Source organism: Felis catus (genome assembly GCF_018350175.1).
Source record: "Felis catus isolate Fca126 chromosome A2 unlocalized genomic scaffold, F.catus_Fca126_mat1.0 chrA2_random_Un_scaffold_64, whole genome shotgun sequence".
Taxonomy (NCBI): Eukaryota; Metazoa; Chordata; class Mammalia; order Carnivora; family Felidae; genus Felis; species Felis catus.
In genome coordinates, this window is record NW_025408501.1 from 16,478 (window position 1) to 25,215 (window position 8,738).

General features: G+C 42.9%; 1 long non-coding RNA gene across 1 annotated transcript; it reads right to left on the bottom strand.

The window, feature by feature from the left end:
- Positions 1–1,086: 1,086 nt before the first annotated feature.
- On the bottom strand, positions 1,087–2,733 carry LOC123383574. The gene is made up of 2 exons (XR_006593417.1): positions 2,314–2,733; positions 1,087–2,062 (listed from the first exon to the last, which is right to left on the bottom strand). It is a non-coding gene; the product is annotated as an uncharacterized LOC123383574 (long non-coding RNA).
- Positions 2,734–8,738: the final 6,005 nt, after the last annotated feature.

Consider the following 8,738-nt stretch of genomic DNA (forward strand, 5'->3'; position numbering starts at 1 on the left):
ACAAAGGTATAGTCCCCCAGAGTGGCTTCTTTGCAGTGGGAATATGCATGTTGTGCTACCTCCTTGCAGCATCCTTTCCTGATTTTCTAGCTGAAGGGAGTTTCTTTTCCTTCTGAACTCCTTGTCAATTTACCGAGGACCTTCCTGATTGCATTAAATTGCTCCTTCCTCGATCTCATCTCCCCTAGGAGTGTTTCAGCCCCTCTGAGGGTCGAACTTTGTCTCAGTCATCCTTAGCTCCAGCTTCTTGCTCAGTGATTTTCATTCTATGGACTTTTGATAACATTTCAGAATACACGTTCAGAAGAAACGTATCATTGCTATTTGCCCAAAGAGTGGTTTTAAAAATGTATTATTTCACATGTGGTTTAGAGTATGGACTGTGGAGCTGGGGTCAAGATGGCAGCATGGGAGGGGCCTGAACTCACCTCCTCCCATGAACACAAGAATTCAACAGCTGCTTATGGAACAATTCCCTCTGAAAAGGATCTGAAAGATAGCTTAACAGTGTCTGTAAAATAACGGATAAAAGGATAACATATATGGAAACAGGAGAGGCAGAGACACAGTCTCACAAGAAACCCCACTCCAGGTGTGGTGACCCACAGTCAGGAGGATCTCATAATACAGAAGTTGTCCCAGAGGACTGAGGGGATTGTGAGCTACCTCAGGCACCCCAACTCTTGGGAACTACATGGCAAAGATGAGCCTCCAAGCATAGGGCCTTCAAAAAATAGGACTTACTTCCTGAAGTACTCAAGGGCTTCTGTTGAGCCGTGGTGTGGCTCACTCCTGTCTTGTCTTCTTTGTGCCTCCCACACCTGGCATTCTCAAGGATACCTGCTCTTTGAATGCTCTTTAGGGTTTTTTGTTTTTTAACTACAAGCCTATTCTCAGGCAAAAGCAATAGGCTGAGCCATTTGTGGGAACTTATAATGGCAAACACTTCATGGGAAACCTCCAGGGAACATGTGCTTTGAGTTTCCTAGGAACCTCCTAATTCCACAAAATATTTCTATTTTGGAGCCTCTCAGAGGCTAAGATTTCCTTGCGGTGATAAATGGCCTACAAGGTAGTTAAGCACTCTCTATGGATAATTTGTGTTTTATTCTCACAAAAACACATATGTCTGACTCTATTACTGTGCCCATTTCACAAATAAGGAAACTGAGGCTCAGAGAGGGATGATATTACAAAAGTGGCAGTTCGTGGAGCTGAGATGAAACCTTAGGCCTGTTTATAGACCCCCACACAATGGGAAGAATTCAGGCATCAGATGGACATCCTTTTACCATCTCTCCATTCTGTGAATGACTGAGACTGGAATCCCATAGGAGCCTCTGTCCCAGGGGCTCCTCTCCCATGTCTTACCCAGTCGCACCCAGGCCAGGCAGCTCCAGTAGGTTTCTGGTGCTGGGGGCAGGAATATCATCAGTTGGTCCCCATGGCTGAGGGCCCATGTATCAGAGAGGATGCTAGCCACTTTCTGGGAGAGATTAATCATTCTTCCAGAGCTCCATTTGTCTTCTTCTCCTTTGGCATCATTGATTATCTCATTTAATCTCTTCAACAACACTAAGAAACGGGTACCATTAACATCTCCATTTGACTGATAACAAAACTAAGGTTTTAGCTAAGCAGTTTCCTCAAGGACATTTGGTTTTAGTGACAAGGCCAGGATTTAAACACAAACCTGTTTGGCTGCCAAGCCTGTGTTTTTAGTCACTTGCTAGAACACCTCTCCTGTGAATTTGTACTTTCTAGGGCCAGGCATGGATGGGGTTTGAATCTCATGATCTTTGGTTATGAAACAGACACCTTACCAGGGGGTCTTTGCCAACATTTCAAAGTTGAAAAACTTTTTTGGTTTTACCTTTTCAAGTTGGGACCTTTGGTTTAGCACATCCTTTATCAAATTAAAGTGTGGAGAATTGTTTTGCCTCGGGTTTGGAGTCAGAAAATTTGAAGGTCCAAGTAGCAGTTTTTCTCTTTGGTCCTCATCAGGCACACCAGGTCACAGAGAAGATTTGAAACCAGCTCCACATTTGTCTCGGGGAACCACCTAGGCAAGTTGGAGAAAAGGCAGAGTGTGTCGGTACGTGTCTCAGAGAGATCATCTTTGAGGTCCTAGTGCTGCGAACGAATCCATAAGGTCAACAATTTCTTTATGAATACAAACAAGAGTCAGACTGCTGGAGAGAAAGAAATTGAACACAAATATCTACCGACTTCAACAACAGACTCTCTTAAGGGACTTGAGATATTGGGAGGATGGGGGAGCTGTTGTCTCTGTCTCCTCTGAGAACTGCTTACCTTTTGCAATTTCGATGCCAGCTCTGGGGCAGGAGGAACTTTCCCAGACTTGGAACAAACCAAGTACTGGATCACTTTCATTGGCTCCTAGGCCTAAAAGACAATCTCCTTTGCCTGTGGAAGGTGGGGCTTGGGGGCCGTGAGGCAAAATGAAACAATGAATATATCTTGACTTTTAATAGTATGTCAAGAGAAATAGGCCACAGACTATAGTGCCAGGTGTGGTAGACTTTAAGATAACAGACACAGAAGTTGAGTAAGATTTTATCACAAAGTCTTGCACTGATGAAAGAGATTGCTCATCAGTCACAAGAGCACTGAGCCCTGAACACTGAACCCACAAAAATGTCAGGGTTTCTTTTAAAAACTGTCACATTGAAAGTCCTCTAGATATTGTCCCATAAGACTGTCTCATAACAAAGTTTGTAGCATTTAGATCTGGAGTGGAGACCTTGTGATACTCAGCAGAAGAGGGAAAGGTAGACCTTCGAGTCTCGAGTTAGCAAAATCTAAGAAGGTTATTTAAAAGGAGGTATTGATAATATACATTTCAAAGCAGTCCCAGTATTTAACAAAATATCGAACATGTATCCTTTGTTGGAATTTTAACTTCATTTTTCTAACTGTGTGATGTGTAAATTTATCTGTTTCAGGTGGTTGGCCTTCTTCTTCCCAATTCCCATCCACGTTTGCAAACATAGAAAAGAGTAAACAATGACTGCTTTGGGTTATTGATAGATTTATTCAAGTTCTAGAAACTCAGGATTAGTGATTTTCATTTGATGATACTGGCATATCATCAATGTACTCAACATTAGAACAAAAATACTTGTATCAAATCATGAGAGTTCAAATGCTGTTATTAGCTTCCTACTGTCTACAATACGAACAAATTCTTTAGAGTAAGGTCTGGTTAGATATAGGTTCGGTTGCTTCAACAAACACTCCCAGTAATTTATTCCTTCCTTCCTGAATAGTCTGGGCATATGCAGTCCATAGCTGGCTTAGCAGCTCCACCCTCTCAGGGACTCAGGTTCCTTCTGTGAAGGTGCTCCACCACCTCTAGGGTAGAACTGAGAGGACTCAGCATCATGTCCACATCCAGGAAGTGGGAAGTGAAGGTGGGAAAGGGGAGGACATGCCTCTAGCTTCAGAGAATAACCAGAAAGTTTTCCATATCACTTCTGCTCACATTTCATTGGTCTGAACTTAGTCGCCTGGCTGTACATAGCTTCGTGAGAGGCTGGGAAATGTGGTCTTTCTTTTTGAGTGGTTATGTGTTCAGACAGAAATAGGGCATTCCATTTCTATGAGAGAACTGAGGGCATGACTATTGAGTGACCACTAACAGTTTCTGTCAGGGTCTACCCCTTTGATTAAACAACTGTCCGCAAATACACACAGAGCATCATCCCCACACATAGAACATTGTCATATTCAAGAAATATAACCCCCAGGTCTCCTAGAATGACTACATCTGGGTCAAAATTTAGTATCTCTTGTTACTCCTTGGTTCTCTCCATTCAGTAGGGATAGAATTCCTATCTGACAAACTATAAACTAAAGCATGAGTTATGTCTAGTCTCCAGACCAACCAATATCTATCCCTGGAGTAGGGTATTGCTATAAAAACTCCAATACTGGAAAGAGAAGAGTGAATAATGAGGTAACATAGGTCCCTAGCAATGATCCAACTCCCCTAGGCATGAATTATGACAGAACCCTGTCCTGGCACTCTTTGGGGCCTCAGTCCATTCAGTAGGTCCTGATTCTGCTGTCTGGGAGGCGTTGCTTCCTCTGCTGTCATCTTTAGCTTTTGTCTTTCCCTCTGGAACATTCTTTCATGTTCATCATCCTCTGTGGACAAATCTGAGGTGGATGTTTGGAAGAATATACCCTTCTTGAGGACAGGATGGCTTTTGCAGCCCACTTCCTGCTGCGCAGAAAGGGGATCATGAGGATTGTATTAGAGGTCAAACTAGTCTATGCCTTATTGACAATGGCGTTACAAGAAAGGATATGCTCTCTCCTCCCCATTTTCCTAGGCTATGGTTTCTTTTGCAAGCAAATTCCCTCAAACATTTAGGCTTCTGGTCTACTTTTATGTCTGTCAAATTCCATATGTAAATAGTCATCCTGAAATACTTTGTTCAGGCATAGTTTTGGGGCCTGAAAACTCTGGTCTTCTGTGTAGCTTGTTCTGGGATTTACCAAGTCTCCCTACTAAATCAATGACAGCTATTTTGCACTTAGCCAATTTACCTTGAGTCAGCCATATTGGGGAGGTGACTGAGAAAGGCTTGGGTGTCCTGTCCTGCTTAGGCTACCTATTGAAAGCCACTTGTAATTCCTTCAGTTTGGGGTGCAGAAGTTTTTGCCTCTCTCAGGCTTTGGAGGCACTAGTCACTCTCGTTGCCGCCAAATTGGATTGTCATCTACAGGCAGAAAGAGCTTCCTTAGAAGAGCTGTATACCCTTGAATCAGTGCTGGCAGACTGGCTGACCCTAGCCTGAGATCTGTTTGTGGCAAGTTCCTGGTGAAAGTGGCAAAATGCATCCCACAGACACCACGTTCCAAATATTACGATTAATTTCTTCTTGAGTTTCAGGTTCTGATGGCATGTGATCCGCCATGAGAATGATCATAGACAACAGCTTAGTGTTTTGTCACAACATAAAAACTGTCACCAGACTTGCCACCAGACTGTAATACCTGTGCCTTCCCACCTACTGCCTGCCCACCAAACCTATGCCACTTATGTTGGGTTCTAAACTATCAGCCACTCCCTTCTTGTATCAAATTCTGTAATAGTTTGGATATAGAGCGGGTTGCTCTAACAGGGGTATAAATAACCGTGGCTTCGACAAAATATGTATTTCTCTTTCATGTAACAGTCTAGGTATATGTTCAAACCCACAATGGTTACCCTATAGTGTCAGATACCCAGGATTCTGTATGGTTGCTCTGTGGTTCCTTACTGACAAGGTCAAAGATGACTCAGCACAGCAGATCTGTTTGCAGCGAGCAGGCAAGGAAAATGGGGAGGGGAGAGCATATCCTTTCTTTTAACACCATTGCCCATAGCACACCTCACTTCCATTTGCATTCCGTTGACCATAACTTAACACTTCCTGGTAATGTAAAGGCTTAGTCTACAAAGCCATGTACCCAACTAAATATCAGGAATTCTCTCAATATGAGAGAAGGTGGGAATGGATGTTAGGTGGCAACAAGCAGTACTGTTGACAAGTCAATAATCTTGACTCCACTCTTCACTTCCCAGCCTCTCCTCAACATATGGTCATCTGGGTTCTGGCCTTCACCTCCCAGTTGTATCCTTCCCACCAAGGTCATCCTGTCGTAGCTCAATGCAAGTTGTCTCTTGCCCTTCTCGATCCCACTGTAGCAACTGACCCATTAGACCTCTCCCTCTCTCCCAACCCCAAAAGCTAATCATCAAGACCTCTCACTTGTATGTCTGGAAACAATTGCCTCATCTTCCCACTACTTCCAGTCTTGCGCAACTAACATAGGCCAGGCCACCACCATCTCATGCGCAGCCTTAAAATTGGCCTGTTTACTTTTCCTGCCACCCACTTCCCTTTCACGTCAACCCATTCTCCATCTCCAATCAGAATGATCTTTTAACAATGAAAGCTCAGCAATCAGTCAGTGAATGATTGAAATTCTTCAATGGCTTCTCAGTACTTTCCGGAAAAAGCACAAAGTTCTTTACTGGTTTGCAAGGCCCTGCAGAAACAGGCTTTGGTTACTTCTCCAGCTTCATCTCTTAAAAGAAGCCTGTATTCTCTCCTCACCTTTTTGCTCCAGGTATACTGAAGTACCACGTATGTATCTATTTCCCAGGTCCTCTTGTATCTCTGGTGGCTGTTACTCTGTTTCAGGCATTATCCAAAGTCATTTTCACACATTGGAATTTTGTTCATTTATCTCTTTATTTTGGTCTTTATTTGCTTACTTATTTATTATTTTTGATGAATAAAAATTTTATGTATTTGAGACTTACAATGTGATAGGTTGATATATGCATACACTGTGAAGTGATAACCACAATGAAACTGGTTAACATATCCATCACCACCCATAGCTACTTTGTTTTTGTGGTGTGGTTAGAATGCTTGAGATCTGCTCTCTTAGTCAATTTCAAGTATACGATATGGTATTGTTTTTTGTTTGTTTGTTTGTTTTTGTTTTTAAATTTTTTTTCAGCGTTTATTTATTTTGGGGACAGAGAGAGACAGAGCATGAACGGGGGAGGGGCAGAGAGAGAGGGAGACACAGAATCGGAAACAGGCTCCAGGCTCCGAGCCATCAGCCCGGAGCCCGACGCGGGGCTGGAACCCACGGACCGCGAGATCGTGACCTGGCTGAAGTCGGTCGCTCAACCGACTGCGCCACCCAGGCTCCCCATGATATGGTATTGTTAACTGTAGTCACCTACTGTACGTTAGGTCGCTAGAACTTGTGCATCTTACAATGGAAAGTTTGTACGTTTTGATCAGTATCTCCCCCTTTTGCCCATCCTCCAGCCTCTGGTAACTACCCTTCAACTCTCTGTCTCTACAAGTTTAACTTTTCTTTAGACGAAGAGTTCACATGTGCATGAGATTATACAATATCTGTCTGTTTGTGTCTGACTAATTTCACTTAGAATCATGTCCTCTGGGTTCACCCACGTTGTCAGAAATGGTAGAACTTCCTTCTTTCTTCTGGCCAGATACTATTCCACTGAATGCACAGGCCATTTTTCTTTATTTTGATGGGCACTTAAAGTTGTTTCCATATCTTGGCTACTGAATAATATTGCAATGAACATGGGAGTACAGATGTCTCATTGAGACAGTGATCTACACCCAGAAGTGGGATTGCTGGATCATTTGGTATTTCTATTTTTAACTTTTTGAGAACCTCCAAACTGTTTTCCACAATGGCTGTACCAATTTACATTCCTGGAAATAGTGCTGAAGGGTTCACTTTTCCTCCACATCCTTGCCCACAGTTGTTATCTTTTGACTTTTGGAGAATAGGCATCCTAACAAACAGGTGTGAGGTAATAGCTCATTGTGGTTTTGGTTTGCATTTCCCTGACAATTAGCGATGTTGAGCATCTTTTCTTATACCGGTTAGCCTTTTGTATGTCTTCTTTGGAAAAAGTCTATTTGGGTCCTTGCCCACTTTTTCACCCTGTTATATGGTTTCTTTGCTGTTGACTTTGGGAAAATTGTAAGAGGAAACTTTATTTAAAATGGAAGTGTTGAATTACTCTATTGTATACCTGAAACGAATGCAACACTGTATGCTAATGAACTGGAAAGAAAATAAAACCTTAAAGAAAATGGAGTCAGGGGGCCAGAAGGGGGAAGCTCACAGGCTCTACCACGTGTCATTTCCTGCAGACCCACTGGAAGGAGACATATCTTGTAAGCTGACACTACTTCAGCTACTGCTATACTACCTCAGCAAGAGGAAGAAAGGTCTTTCTTCTTCCCTCATGATGGCCCAGCTGGTGACGGTCACAACTTAAGCAGTGAAAAGCCACTATACTTGGATCTCCCAGTTTACTCCAATGGACTTTTACTATATCATAGCCCTCCCGATTTCTTCCTTTCCTCTACAAAAGTGTTCCTCTCCTTTGTTCTCCAGACTTGCTATAGCTTCCTTCTCCCAAGGGGCAGTTCTCTGCTATTCCTAAAGAAGCCATTTTCTTTTCCTGGTAACATAACTGGTAGTTTTATTTTTAAGGTTAACTATTCATGTGAACTCCTTATTTGTTTTGTATATTAACTCTTTCTTGGAGATGGTCTGCACATGTATTCTCCGATTCTGTAGGTTGCTTTTCCATTTTGTTGATGGTTTCCTTCCCTTTCCTTCCCTGTGCTTTTTAGTTTGATGTGGGCCCAATTGTTTAGTTTTACTTTGACTTCGTATGCTTTTGGTGCCAATCCCAAAATCTCATTGCCTAGAGCATAGTCAAGGAGCTTTCCTCTTTGATTTTTCCTAGACGTATGATGGTTTCAGGTGTTACATTTAAGTCTTTAAGCCATTTTAAGTAGATTTTTGTGTATCATGTAAGGGAAGGGTTCACTTTCATTCTTTTGCATGTAGATATACAGTTTCCCAACAGAATCTAATGAAGAGATAGATTGTCTCCTATTCACCCATTGCTGGGGGTCACCTTTGGGGAGTCCCTTTGAATTTTTTTTTTCAACGTTTATTTTATTTTTGGGACAGAGAGAGACAGAGCATGAACGGGGGAGGGGCAGAGAGAGAGGGAGACACAGAATCTGAAACAGGCTCCAGGCTCTGAGCCATCATCAGCTCAGAGCCCGACGGGGGGCTGAAACTCTCGGACCGCGAGATCGTGACCTGGCTGAAGTCGGGCGCTTAACCGACTGCGCCACCCA